Source organism: Leptopilina boulardi, unplaced genomic scaffold (assembly GCF_019393585.1).
Source record: "Leptopilina boulardi isolate dan_hultmark-lab unplaced genomic scaffold, ZJU_Lbou_2.1 LbouV2_31, whole genome shotgun sequence".
Classification (NCBI taxonomy): domain Eukaryota; kingdom Metazoa; phylum Arthropoda; class Insecta; order Hymenoptera; family Figitidae; genus Leptopilina; species Leptopilina boulardi.
This window is the reverse complement of record NW_026137874.1, coordinates 2,037,769-2,053,390: the sequence shown is the minus strand read 5'-3', so window position 1 is coordinate 2,053,390 and position 15,622 is coordinate 2,037,769. Positions and strand designations below refer to the sequence as shown.

The 15,622-nt window shown below is 22.3% G+C and overlaps 1 protein-coding gene and 1 long non-coding RNA gene across 5 annotated transcripts in view; one reads left to right on the top strand and one right to left on the bottom strand.

The window, feature by feature from the left end:
• The window catches only part of LOC127283500 (uncharacterized), an 86,185-nt gene extending 72,994 nt beyond the window's left edge, over positions 1-13,191 (bottom strand). For all 4 annotated transcript variants that reach the window (XM_051308434.1, XM_051308435.1, XM_051308436.1 and 1 more), the window contains exon 1: positions 13,020-13,191. The gene's annotated coding sequence lies outside the window, so the exon portion shown is untranslated. The remainder of the gene's footprint in view (positions 1-13,019) is intronic.
• On the top strand, positions 175-2,242 carry LOC127283502 (uncharacterized). Its single transcript, XR_007843363.1, has 3 exons — positions 175-446; positions 796-1,143; positions 1,676-2,242. It is a non-coding gene; the product is annotated as an uncharacterized LOC127283502 (long non-coding RNA).
• Positions 13,192-15,622: the final 2,431 nt, after the last annotated feature.

Sequence of the window (15,622 nt, the reverse complement as noted above, 5' to 3'; positions counted from 1 at the left end):
ACATAAATATGATTAGTTAACAAACAATTTACACTTACATAATCAAACAATAATAATTAATGAAAAACTATTGTCTGCTAACAAACGGCTGGAGATGCTGGCTATTAATTTTTCCAAAAAAAATTCTTACAAATAAAAAACTGAATTTTTAATTTTCTTGTTGGAATACCTTCTAGAAATGTTTATTAACAACTTTTATATCAGTAAGAATTTTTTTTTAATAATAAATAGCCAGCAGCCCCAGCCGCTTGTAGCAGACAGTCGTTTTTATGGTTTTTTTTCACTAAAACCGACTCAAAAAATTTATTTTTCAATGAATTTTTGATTTTCTTGTTGGAACATCTTCTGGGAATGTTTATTAACAAGTTTTATATTTGCAAGAATTTTTTTTTGAAAAATTAATAGTCAGCAGCCCCAGCCGCTTGTAGCAGACAGTCGTTTTTTTGGTTTTTTTTTCACTAAAACCGACTCAAAAAATTTATTTTTCAATGAATTTTTGATTTTCTTGTTGGAAAATCTTCTAGGAATGTTTATTAACAAGTTTAATATTTGCAAGAATTTTTTTGGAAAAAATTAATAGCCAGCAGCCCCAGCCGCTTGTAGCAGACAGTCGTTTTTTTGGTTTTTTTTCACTAAAACCGACTCAAAAAATTTATTTTTCAATGAATTTTTGATTTTCTTGTTGGAAAATCTTCTGGGAATGTTTATTAACAAGTTTTATATATGCAAGAATTTTTTTGGGAAAAATTAATAGCCAGCAGCCCCAGCCGCTTGTAGCAGACAGTCGTTTTTTAGGTTTTTTTTCACTAAAACCGACTCAAAAAATTTATTTTTCAATGAATTTTTGATTTTCTTGTTGGAAAATCTTCTGGGAATGTTTATTAACAAGTTTTATATATGCAAGAATTTTTTTGGGAAAAATTAATAGCCAGCAGCCCCAGCCGCTTGTAGCAGACAGTCGTTTTTTAGGTTTTTTTTCACTAAAACCGACTCAAAAAATTTATTTTTCAATGAATTTTTGATTTTCTTGTTGGAAAATCTTCTGGGAATGTTTATTAACAAGTTTTATATTTGCAAGAATTTTTTTTTGAAAAATTAATAGTCAGCAGCCCCAGCCGCTTGTAGCAGACAGTCGTTTTTTTGGTTTTTTTTTCACTAAAACCGACTCAAAAAATTTATTTTTCAATGAATTTTTGATCTTCTTGTTGGAAAATCTTCTGGGAATGTTTATTAACAAGTTTTATATACGCAAGAATTTTTTTGGGAAAAATTAATAGCCAGCAGCCCCAGCCGCTTGTAGCAGACAGTCGTTTTTTTGGTTTTTTTTTCACTTAAACCGACTCAAAAAATTTATTTTTCAATGAATTTTTGATTTTCTTGTTGGAAAATATTCTAGGAATGTTTTTTAACAACTTTTATATACGAAAGAATTTTTTTTTGAAAAATTAATAGTCAGCAGCCCCAGCCGCTTGTAGCAGACAGTCGTTTTTTTGGTTTTTTTTTTTTGTTTCACTAAAACCGACACAAAAAATTTATTTTTCAATGAATTTTTGATTTTCTTGTTGGTAAATCTTCTGGTAATGTATATTAACAAGTTTTATATACGCAAGAATTTTTTTGGGAAAAATTAATAGCCAGCAGCCCCAGCCGCTTGTAGCAGACAGTCGTTTTTTAGGTTTTTTTTCACTAAAACCGACTCAAAAAATTTATTTTTCAATGAATTTTTGATTTTCTTGTTGGAAAATCTTCTGGGAATGTTTATTAACAAGTTTTATATTTGCAAGAATTTTTTTTTGAAAAATTAATAGTCAGCAGCCCCAGCCGCTTGTAGCAGACAGTCGTTTTTTTGGTTTTTTTTTCACTAAAACCGACTCAAAAAATTTATTTTTCAATGAATTTTTGATCTTCTTGTTGGAAAATCTTCTGGTAATGTTTATTAACAAGTTTTATATACGCAAGAATTTTTTTGGGAAAAATTAATAGCCAGCAGCCCCAGCCGCTTGTAGCAGACAGTCGTTTTTTTGGTTTTTTTTTCACTAAAACCGACTCAAAAAATTTATTTTTCAATGAATTTTTGATTTTCTTGTTGGAAAATCTTCTGGGAATGTTTATTAACAAGTTTTATATTTGCAAGAATTTTTTTTTGAAAAATTAATAGTCAGCAGCCCCAGCCGCTTGTAGCAGACAGTCGTTTTTTTGGTTTTTTTTTCACTAAAACCGACTCAAAAAATTTATTTTTCAATGAATTTTCGTTTTTCTTGTTGGAAAATCTTCTGGGAATGTTTATTAGCAGGTTTTTTATTTGTAAAAATTTTTTTTGGAAAAATTAATAGCCAGCAGCTCCAATTTACTAGTGGTGGCGTTTAGTGTAGCGTCGACGCCTATGGTTTTGTCTGCTGTCTGCCGGCTGGCGGCTCGCTAGTTTCACCGCGCTTAATTAATTTTCAACCATCGTTTTTTAAAAAATATTCTCGGATAGTTGAAATAAAATAATTGAAAAACGAGAAAAAAATTTACCACAAAATTATCGGACATATTTTTTTTTTTTAAATGAAACTTTTTTCTCAATAAAAGAATTTTTAATGAAAAATTTAGATGGAGAATTTTTCTATATTGAAAAATATCAATCAATTATTTAATTAATGTGTAATAATTAATTGATTGTGTGTAAAGTATTTTTATTGTCAAAAACTGACAAAAAGCCAAATACTAATAAATATTTCTGAAAATACATTTTCAACTCATCAAAATTCATACCACTTTTTATGTGTATTTTTCTCTTTTTTTTGGAACGAATGCCATGACAGCCGGGGGAATCGAGAGGAACTCGAGAGAAAAATGGAATTTCAGAGAAATAAAATACAAGAGAAATTGATTCTCGTTTTATATAAAATATATAGAACGCAAAGAAGAAGCAATTTTTTTTTTTTTTGAAAAAATTTTTTCTTCAATTTCCAAATTCAAAACGTGACTTATTTATAGTTTTGCTATTTTAATGAAATTATTTTTGAATCTATTATATATAAATAATTGTAAATCGTGCCTGACCTTCAAAACTATATAGGAACTTTAAAACATTCGCAAAATTGTTAATTAGTATTAATTAACTTCACTTAAAAGTTGTTAATTATTTAAAAGTACTTATATAACAATATACACGAATAAAAACGAAGACTGGAATCTAGAAATTAGAAGCTTAAACTTTCCATTGAAATTCGAATTCATGCTTCATTAATATTTCATCTAAGTTATTAAGACTTATGTTGTTAATTTGACTTGCAAATAATTTAACGAAACTTTCAAGGTGTTTAATGAAGAAAGTAACATTTAATTTATTATAACGCTCAATTAAATAATTCGTATTTAAATAACTTGAAAATTATTGTATACATAAAAATTTATTTGATTCAAATACTCGGTTATATTTGACTATTATAAAATAAATATATATATAAAAAATTAATGAAATAATTTTTATTTGAACCAACAATTTCTGTAATTGAAAAAAATAATAATTATTTAATACAAATAATTTGATACTTGTCAACTATGCGATTAATTGAATCAAATAAATTTTTTTATGAAACATTTTTTAGGAGTTTTAAAACACAATATATAAATAATCTATAAAATTTGTTACGGAATTTAAACTCTTTCGATTAAATGAATATATGACTTGTATAGGCTTTAATATTTATTAACGGTTATAGATGTAGAAACATGAAATTTCTCAATATATATATATACATATACGTTATTCAATGGTATTCCAATGGAATTTGAAATTGGTTCAGCTAATTGAATTTGATGCTTTCTATCGGATAACTTTGGTTATAGTCAAAGGTATTGGAATAAGTCTTTTCCAATAAAATTCTTTTAAATTATAATGAAACAATCCCTCCCGAACAAAATATTAAAATAATATTCGCAAATGAACTAATAATAATCTTTATATATATATATATATATATAATGGGTTTTCAATTCAAAATCCTTATTCATACACTGTCTTTATATACTTGACATTCATAAAGAAATTTACATATTTATGAATTTCGAATTTTGAATTTTAAACCATTAAAATCATACTCAGAAGCATACTGAATAAAAAATATATATATAAAAAAAATACGAGTTAATTTTTACGTGAAATGACTTTTAAAATCAATGTTTATATGAATTTTTCCTTTTATCTATTTTATATGTCTCACTTTTTTCATTTAATTTCAAATTGAATTGTGATTTTAATTTTATAGAAAAATTAATAATCATAACGAACAGAAATTTCATGCTTTTTATTTATTTATTTTAATGAAAATTTTAAAACATTTTTGCGAAATTAATGTTATTGAATATTTAATTAAAATTATCATCGATTTTATTTTGGAATTCTAAATGTGAATAAAAAGAAAAAAAAAGTACAACAAATTTCTTTTCAATGACAGTCATAAACATTTTGTTTTAGAGTAATTGAATTTCAAGAGAAATCAGATATACATGAAATTAAATTAACGAACCAAGTTGACATTTTAGTTTAAAGTGAATTGTTCTTATCGACTAATTTAGTTAATGTAAAAGGTATTTTGTAATTCCGGAAATTTCTGCAAATGTTATTCACGTTTCAATTTACACAATTTGATTTATTTTTGAAACTGACTTTTACGAACAATATCGAAATTAAAATTGTTCACAAAATTTTGAAAATGGGAAAAAAAAAAATATTTTTTTAGGGCATTTTCATTAAAAAAACAATTTAAAAATAAAAACTAGCAAAAAAATGAAATTGTTGTATAGAGTTCATAATAATTTTAAAAGCGTCAATATAATTAGAGAAAATAACTAAATGAATAAATTTTGTTATCGAATTCATAATTCTTTATGAAATTATTTTGAAAAGTATGGAAAATTTTCTTTTCTTTTTATTAAAATAACAATTCACAAATGAAACGAATAATGTAAAAGAGAAATAAATTATATTGTAATTATCCATAAAATAATTTAAGATTAAATAAAGAAAGAAAATAATAAAATGAAAATAATTTCAATAGAAAATAAAAACTAAATAAAAATAAAATGTAAATGAAAATAAAATTTCAAAATGAAAAAAAAATTTTTCAATAATAATAGTAAAATCAAATAAAGAAAAAAATATAATAACGGGAGAAAAGAAAAATAAATTTAAAAATAAGCAAAGTAATAAAATACAAAATTAAAAAAAATTGTGTCAGCAAAATAAAAAAAGAATAAAAAAATCAATTTTCCTTTTGAATTACACGTATATCTATATATATCGAACATGAATTTTCTTATCACGTACAAAATGGCAATAATATATATGTAATATAAAAAAAGAAAAACTTATACGTCTGATTGTGTTTTCCCCCCCAAGAATAATCAACATTTTTTTTTTTTTTTTTATAAACTCCTCACATTCACGATATTGGTTTACAAATTACAGTAAATACGTTTTATCTAATTTTTCAAAATTTATTGGTAAACAAAATTTAAACCGATTAATTTTATAATAAATTCCTAAATTAATTAACTATTATATACTTTCTAATTTGTGATAAATATACATAGTCAAAGAACAATTTATTTATAAATTTACAACACATAAACAATAAAAAATAAATTAAAAAAGTTATATGCAATCATAAAGTCTTATGCCTCGAATGAAATTCAATTTAAACTTTAAGTGAAATTTTTATATAAACGGGAAAATTGCAAAGTTTAATAATTGATTATTATTTAAATTGCATAACAAAGGATATTGAAAGAAAATTGTTAAAATATTTTAAATTGATAAAACATTTTAACAATTTTAGTAAAAAAAATTAATTGATCAGTTAAAAGAAATATTAATTTTCAATTCAACCCATATAATAACAATTATAAATTAACAAACAATTGTTAAAAAAAAAAATTTTTCTTTAATTTTTCAATTTTTTTTATGTTTTTAAAATTCTTATTCTGGACCAAAAAAAATAAAAAATAAATAAAAAAGAGTGCGAAAAAGAGATAGAGAGAGAGGAAAATATTAACGACAAAGTTTAGACCCCATTTTTTAGCCTCTAATGCGTTTTTGAAAGAAGATAATTTCCAAATAGTCGACAAAGGTCTCGTTACTAAACTTAATTTTAAAAAATGTGAATTTTCCTTAATGTACTTTCTTTGCATTATGTTTTGATAATAATTTTTTATTATTACTATTATTATTATTACATTTTTTATCATCATTATTATTATTATTATTTTTACTATTATTAATGTTTTAATATTAAATTACTATTATTTATGTTATTATTAAATTTTTGTGTTGGTACTAATGCAATTATGAATAAAAATAAAAAATCGAAGACAACATAAATGATATTGTTTTCTAAATTAAAGAAAAATTTTTTTTTTCTAGAACGTAATAAATTTAACGATCTAATAAATTTATTTTTATTCGTGTCTTCAACGGATTGAAGGCTTTGCTTGATCGAACATATTTCCAATTATATTCCGTAATAATGATCTCTTTCCTATTTGTTGAGAAAAATTAATTGACTCTAATTTTACTGAAAGGAAATAACATGTAAAATGGGTCAAGTTAAAAATATCAATATTATATTATACCTTCAAATATACGTACATCATTCTAATAATCACTAAAACTTTGAGATTTCTAGTTTAATAGCAAAATGTATAATTACAATAATTTCAAACATAATCATAATCGTAATCATATAATCCGACTCTCTCTCTTTCTCTAACACATAAATTCACATATCAATTAAACGAGGCGTACGAATAATGTTTGTATTCTATTTCTACAATTACTATTGTATACTGTTTTGTTAAAATTACTCATAAAATAAACTAAACATTAACAAATTTTCTTATTTATTATAGAAATTTTGGGTTAGTATTATTTATGATAAAAAAATTTTCGTAACAATTTTTATATCAGTTTTTAAATTTTAAGTACAAAACTATTGTTACCGAAAAATTTTCTATAAAAATAAAATTCACTCGAAAATTTCGAAGGAAACAAAAATATTTTCAATTTTCTATTTATTGATTAACCGAAATAAGGTTGTCGTCCCAGTTTGTGTAACAAACTTGAGGAATTTGTCCCAGTTTGTTAAATGTTTTGTCTTTTAAAAAAGAAATTTTTTAAAAATAAAATAAAAATCATCTGCAAAATCAAACTTATATATAATTTCAATTTATTTGGGGAAAAAAGCATTTTTTTTTTAAAAGGAGAAACTTTAATTTTTCATTTAATTCTATTTTGTTTCTCGAAACAATAGTTTCTTTTTTCAAATGTAAAAATAAAGAAAGAGAAAAAAAAAATAATCACATTCCCTTGAGTAAGTACTCTCATGAAAGCTTATTTGAGATACAAAAAAAAAAAAAAAATATCGTAATCCTATTTTGTAAGAAGCTCTTTGATCTAACTTAGAAGACAAAAGAAAGAACGTGTAAGAAAGAAAATAAAATGCATTTGTCGAAAAAATTCTTTTGATTTATGACTCGCGCATAAGGAATATAGTAAAGGATTTATATAAACAATGAGAAAAATAATACACTTAGAAATGTTTAACATTACAAGGACTTGTTTTTCAATCATATAGGAATCTATAATATACAATTGGAAAAAAATAGTATAATGATTTGCATACCTTGACATATATTTTTTTTGAAATAACTTTAATAATTCTATAATAAAAATTTTACAATATATATAAAAATAATTTTGAATAGCTTCACATATTTTTTTTAAATAAATATATAATAATATGAAAATAATAAAATTTCTATAACAATCATATAATAAGAAAAACTTTATAAATGTATAAAAACACGTTTTTTTTTTTTTGAAATGCAAAAATATTTTCCATCGATTCTTCAATTTTGAAATCAGTTGAAAATCTAGTCTTTACAAAATAAGGTCGAGAAAAAAAAGTAGAACTTTTAGTGAAAACGGTTAAACATTTTTTTTTTAAATATATATATTTATTATATATGTGAACTAGATTCGAAGCAAAATTTCCGAGAATACTATGAAAATCCTTTTTATTTATTTATTTTATTTTTTTCTTTTTTTTGCTTTTAGGTCAATGAATATGTGCCAACTTTGTGCTTCAAAAATATTTATTGAGAAAATTTACTCATGAACAAAATAATATTTCATCAAAATAAATGAAATTTCATTCCAATCCAATCATTTTTTTTTTTATATCTTATTATAATTATCTTTATATTTTGTATATATTATTTTGCATTTTTTATTTACTTCAATAAAATTTCGTTAAATCGAACAAAAAATTAGAGTTTCTCTAAATCAAAGAAATTTTCTTTTTAATTTCATTTCTTATCACGAAAAATGGAAAAAAAAAATTATTAAAAAAGAAAGACATTAAAAAAAAAACTTTTTACCCAAATAAAAATAATTTTGACAGACATTTTAAAAATGTAAAATTTGTATATATACATAAAATATATAAATCTGGATTTGCAGAACAACTTTTAGACATTCTTTGTAACAGGTAAATTAAAATTAAAAACCTTCTCGTCTCATTTTTTCCCCCTAAGAGCTTTTTATTCTTTTATATATATATATATGCAGGAAATTAACTCCGTTTTAACTTTTTTAAGAGAGAATTTTAATCTAAAGAATGAGAATATAGTATATATAGTTTTGCTGAAAGCAAAATTAAAATTTTGTCTTACACAAAACTGCTTTATGAAAAGAAATTATCTTCATTTAAATAGAGTAATAATAACTTCCAATATGCACTCAAATTAATTTCACAACAAATGTATATAATAAACAATTTCTACAACAACTGTGTCATCTATATATTTGATGTTAAATTAAATTTAAGTGCAACTTTTAACTTATGTTTTTTTTAAAGTCTACGATTTTTTTAAGTTATATAGATTTAATAGAATTTGAATAACTTAATTATTATTAAAAATATATTGATAATATTTATAATAAATAATTAAATAATAATAATGCAATTAATTCAATAAATATTTTATTCAAAAAAAGTTTATGTTCTCTTCCCCCTAGAATCACTTTATATAAAATTCATTTTGTAAATTTGAAATTTAAAGTTGATTTGTAATTTTTAACTAATATTTTATCTCGTATTTCATTTATTGATAATATTTGTTATTTTTTTGATTGATTAATTATTAAAAAAATTTCTGTTATTAGATTAATAATTAATTTTATTGACTTTAATTAGATTGATTCTGAAAACAATGTTTCATTTTTAATTTTAATATTTTAATTTTAAAGCAAATTAAAAATTTGAAAAAATATTTTACTATGTAAACAATAAATATAAAGTAAACAATTAACTAAATAGAATGATTGGATCAGTGAATGTTTAAATCAAAATTATTATCGACTAAAAAAAATATTTATTAATTATTAGACTAAAAATTAATGTTATGTACAAAAAAAAAATGGTAAATTAATAATTTTAAAAGCTACCTTTAAAAATTATATGAATTATATAAACTAGGCAAATTTAGGAAAATTAATATTTGTACATTCACTGATGCAAATATCCATATTTTATAAAATAAACAAAAAATTTCCAAACACACATGAATTTTTTACTGATGAAATGTTTTTCTTTTTTTAATATTGCGCACAATATTTTATGTATGGAAACTAAAAAACTAATTTAAAAAAATTTTTTTTTATATATGTCTATTTATTATAATTATAGTATGAATTTTCAGTATAAAATTTTTAAGACAAAATCGACAATATTTTTGGATTAGCAAGACATTTTATCGTGATAGTAAAGTAGAAAAGCTCTCATATACGCGGAACATCTATCGCTTTATGGTCTCCCTCTCTCTCTATATATACGTTGATAAAGATTTGCCAACAATGCGGTACGGACTATGAAAATATTGTAGAAACAGAATAAAGTTGTTTTTTTTACGATAACAGTTCAAGCAAAATCTGTTGTTTATATTTGTTTATAAATATTTTAAAAATTAAAATCAATTTAATCTAAACATAAAAGCATTAATTTAATTATTTTAAAAATTATAATTTATATATGTAAATTAGAAAAAAAATAAAAATTTTGTAAACGCGACTATATAATAATATATTGTATTTAAATATTATTATAAATATATTTATAATTAATAAAAATATAAAAATTATATTATTAAGCTACAAGATATAAATAAATAAAATTTTTATATGAAACTCATTTTTTTTTAATTATTTTGTAATTTTGTGAATTTTTTTTTTTTGAAAATCAAATACGTTTTTTTTCTAAATAAATAAATAAACAATAATTTATAATTCTAAATTTTTTTGTAATTCTTAACTTTAAAATAACTTTTAAACGAAGTGTATAATTTGTGTATAATAATGTTCACGTATAGAATCTATGGGAATATACCCTGACCTAATTACGGAAGCGTAATACGTTTATTCTAAATATATATTTATTCCGATAATAAACACTTTTTTATCGTGTCAATTTTTATGTCTAACTTTATAGTGCCTCTATATTTTTAGATAATAAATCTAAACAAAAACCAAATATTACTAAATTTAAAAAAAAAAATTATCGCGTATAAAAAGAATTTTTAAAATGGAATTTTTTCATATGAAAATTAAAATTAAAATGCAAATTTCAAATCTAATGAAAGATTTTCCAATTATATTAAAAGATTATAAATAAAGAGAATTAAATAGAAAAAAAAACATCAAAAACTTTGATTTTTAGTAATTCAAAATCTAAAGATTAATAATTTTTTTTATTTCCTTTTTTTCTATTAAAATTTAATTTCGCTTTTTGCGACGGAAAATCCCATTTGAAAAATTCTCTATGCACGCAAGTTCTTAGCTCTTAAAACACTTATTCGAAATATGGAAAATTTTTATTATTTACTTAGATTAAGAAATAAAAAGCAAACATCACGATAAAATATTGGAAAAACAGAAAAATTCTTTATAAATGTAAAATAAATTACAAATTTTCAAAATTAATAATTACTACCATTTTCAATTTATCTCGACTTCATTTTTTTCTAAAATTATGTTCGATATTATGCAATAAATTTATTTTAATTCTCTATAAAAGTGCCAAACCCATAATAATATATAAGAGATTTATTCGAGAGAAAAAAAATTCGAATCTATTAAACATTGAGATATAAATTTAAAATTATTTTTATCTTTCATAAAAATGCCATTGAATTTTATTTATTATTATTATTTTTTTAATATTATTATTGTATTTATTATTATTATTTAATATTTATTATAAAATTTATTAATCTATTTAATAAAAAAAAAAAAAATTATTTTTTATTTATAACCCCTTTATGAATTTCTCTTGTGACAATAATGTTTTTCAAACAAATAATTAATTTTTTATAAAATGAAAAAAGAAATTATTTTTTTTTTCCACTTTATAAAAAATAAATATGAGTTCATTCGTAATTGCTTTATTATAATAGTGAATAATACTCGTGTCGAGATAGACACACTTTGTGTATTTTTTGTTTAATTGTTATAAAGAAGGATGCAATTAAAAGCACTAACAACAACCACTATGATCCGATTTAGCTTACAAATTAATTGCAGCAATTTAGCTGGCTTGTTATAAATTCTTGTCACAAGCAAAAGAGAAATGCTTTGCATTCCTGTCAGTATAGTGTCAAATCTCAGTACACGCATTAATTATTTCTCGCGCCCCCATATAACTGTCATTAAATGACAGCTTTAAATTTTATGATCATTGTAACCAATCAGTGTGTATAATTGAACATAATTCATGTTCTATTCTTTTCTTCGAGATAAAATTCTATTTTTTTTATAAATATAATTTATTGTTAGAAAAAAAGAATAAAGAAAAAAACTAACTAATTAAAAATAACGGATTCACATGTTTCAAAAACATTTACTAATTAGATTTCCCTTTATGCGAATTAATGAGCTCTAATTATAAAATTCATGCAAATTCATCTCTTAAGTACGTGGTATTATGAAAATCATGGTACTAAATACCAAATTATCAAGTTGAAATATTAATCTCTATTAGTAATTTGAAACATAATATATTAAAGATAAATGAACATCTTTAAATAAAAATTTCCAAGTGAAATAAAAATTAATTTTTAGAAAATTAATTATAATTATTTATCTATAATAAACTCTGGGAAAATTAATTTCAATTTATTCAAAGAATGTATAACATCACGGGATTAATAATTTATGTATTTCTCAATTAGTTTTACTACATATCGCATCTATTTAATCATATTCAAATTATAATTGTATCGAAAACTATGTTTGTCGAATTTAAATTGTAATCACTTTATATTAAAATAGCAAAAACAATATTTAATTATTGATTAAATAATATAATAAATTCCAATTAATAATAAATTTAAAGCCCCCCTTAAAAAAGAAATATACATTCTCTCTCAAAAAAAGCTGAACTTTAAAAATATTATTTACTGAACTCCAGAGAGAGAGAGAGAATATCTTTTCATTATTTAAATTTGAGAGATGACTTTTTATACGCGGGGAACTTTATTGGAAAACTAGTTAATCTTTTATATATGAACTCGAAAAATAACTAAAGGAGAAAAAATTGATTTTCCAACAATAAATTTTTATTCCATTCAGAAAAATTTTAAATTGAAAATTATTATTATCAAAATTGAAATAAATAAAGTCTTTTAACTGTATTTCAATTTTGAAAAGAAAATTTTCACACTATTCCTTATGGTTTCATAATGAAAAAATATTTCATTAAAGAAGAAAACATTCCTTTCGTTAAAAAAGAAAAGTTTTCTTTTTTTTTTTCTTTTAATTACAGAATTACATCACTAAATTCTGCATTAAATTATAAAGAGAGAAAAGGAATTAAATTTTTAAAAAAAAGGAAAAAAAATTGCAACACCAAATTCCTTTAGAAATATCAAAAAAGAAAATTAAGATGTAAGAAGAGATTTTTTTCAAAATTACTCACAACTGTGTGACGCGTTTTGGTGATGCGGCAGGACTGTCGGTTCTCCAGCCGCTTCGAGCCTCGTGAAAATCTTCAGGGTTCCCGGGGCGCAAGCGCTTTTGTACATCATCCCTTCCGGAAAACATGAGGAAATATAAGGGTGACTTACTGAAGACGAGAATAGGCCTCTCTCTCTCTTTCTCTTCTTTTTTTTTCCTGTAAAAAAAGAATGTTTGTCACTACAAGACAGGAAACATGGATAAATTTTTTCTACCCTTGCCCCGCCTATAAATACAAAAGATATAATTCCCCAAAAAAAAAAGAAAAGGCTTTTCCTCCCCCACATAAAACTAGAAAGACCATCACCTGATCTTTCTCTGACAATTGTAATCCTCTTTCTCTTTGTCCCTCATCAAAGAGAGAAAGAGGAATTAAACACGTCAAAAGAAATTTGCAAATTCACATTTTTTCTAATTTGACAATTTTTATTTTTTAATTTATTTTTTCTTTTTCCTTTCCACTACAAAGATAAACCATGAATATAAAATTTAAAAATCTACATTTTTCAAAAGGAAATCAAAAATTTATTTCAAAATTAGTAAATAATTTTATTTTCTTTAAATTTATTTTAATTTTCTTCTCGCGGAAAAAAATTCGTCACATAATTTTTAAAAAGTGTTTTTTTTCCCCCTACTCAATAATATCATTAGATTTCAAAATAATTGTCTTTACCCAACATAAACAACTGTCATGCTATATACTATATAGACGATGAATTACATTATTACTCTGAAGAAAAATGTAAATTGCGCAATGTCACCGTAAAGTAATTTACTATAATCAAAAGGAATCGCATTAAAAATTTGCCCTTTATATTTGAACCTTACATTTTTCAAGAGGCTCTTTCGTTTATTAAAATTTGTAATTCATAATCTTTATTGTAACATAAACTGAAAAATAACAATAGCATAAAATAAATGTACATAAAATTATATTTTCATTTTTAAAATGATAACACATAAAAATGTTACAAATTTATAAAAATTTCTATATAAAAGATAAAATATTTGATATAATAAAAAATATATATATATATTTAAAATTTATGGAAATGTATAAATTTAAAAAATAATATAATGTATAAAATATGTGGAAATGTATAAATTTAAAAAAATAATATAATATATAAAATATATGCGAAAATGTATAAATTTAAAATATAAATGAAAAACGTATAAAAAAAATGATGACAATAAAATATGTGTGAAAAATTTGATTAAAAAAACAATAAAATAAAACAAGAAAAGAAAAAAAAGAAACAAAACAAAAAATATATCTATTCTCTTGTCGAAAATGTAGGCCAATCGATTCGTTTTGATTCTAGCAATCGTTTATCTCCCCCTCTATTTTAACGCCAAATTATAATAATTGGAAAAGTTCAAGCTTGCAAGTATAATAGAAATGTGAACAATGAGATAGTTTATTCATAAAATTCATTAAATCAAATTGAATAACACACTATTTTCAATTTAATTTATCCAACATTTTCTGAATAATATATAGTTCGTACCCTCTTTTTTTTATTATTAATTAAACTAAAAGTTCATTCTGTAACAATTTTCTTTACTCTATTGTTACTAGAAAAAATGTCACTAAGATCAAAAAATCAATTTAAAATATCAAATGTTTATAAATAAAACTAATTTTTTTTGTAATAAAATTTTTTCAATAATATAAAATATTTACCTTAATGATGAATTATCAGCTGCAGTGAGATTATATCAAACCAAAAAGCCCTCGGAGATCCCTACTTTCAAGTTAAATTTCCATTTTGAAAATGTGAAAAATAACCGTAAAAATAGACCGAGTTCTAAATAGTCCGTGTGAATTCTGGGTATTTGAAGATAAAATACCCTTTTTTCCTTTCGCCTTTATCTTTGAAGTACACGTGACACCACAAGCCATCGAGGATAGAATCTGCAAAAAGAAAATTAATTAAAATTCATTTTATAAGATTTTTATTTAGTATTCATTTTATAAACACCAAATTAGAATAAACTGACAATAATTTCTAAACAATTAAATTTATTACTTCTTATATCTCAGAGTAAGATGTTGTCGCGTAAAAAAACAAAGAAATTTTTTTAACTAAATAAAATTAATTTGACCTACATGTTAATAAAAATTAAAATAAAAATTTTTTTTAACGAAAAAAATATTAATTAAAAAATGCTATATCAATCATCATGTTTATATTATAAATATTTTTTTTTAATGATTTTTCTTTTAAACACGAAGTTGTTGCAATTTCCAGTTCGCATGACGTCAAAACGCATCAATTACACGTCGACGAGTTCATTAGGCAAGTTTAAGCACAACATTCAAGCGAGGAAATGTAGAAGTATAGGGACATTAATTAACCGTGGAAATCACGCAGACACTAAAGCGCGCACGATATCAAAATGTTCGTTATCTTTACACACTTCACCATGAAATGTTCATATAACTAAGGTTTCCGCGCATGTCGTAATATCTTGTTGTGTGAAAATGTCCATTAATAAAATTAAATATTCATTCTACTAATATAATATTATTTAATAAATAAATTATATAAATAGAAACTC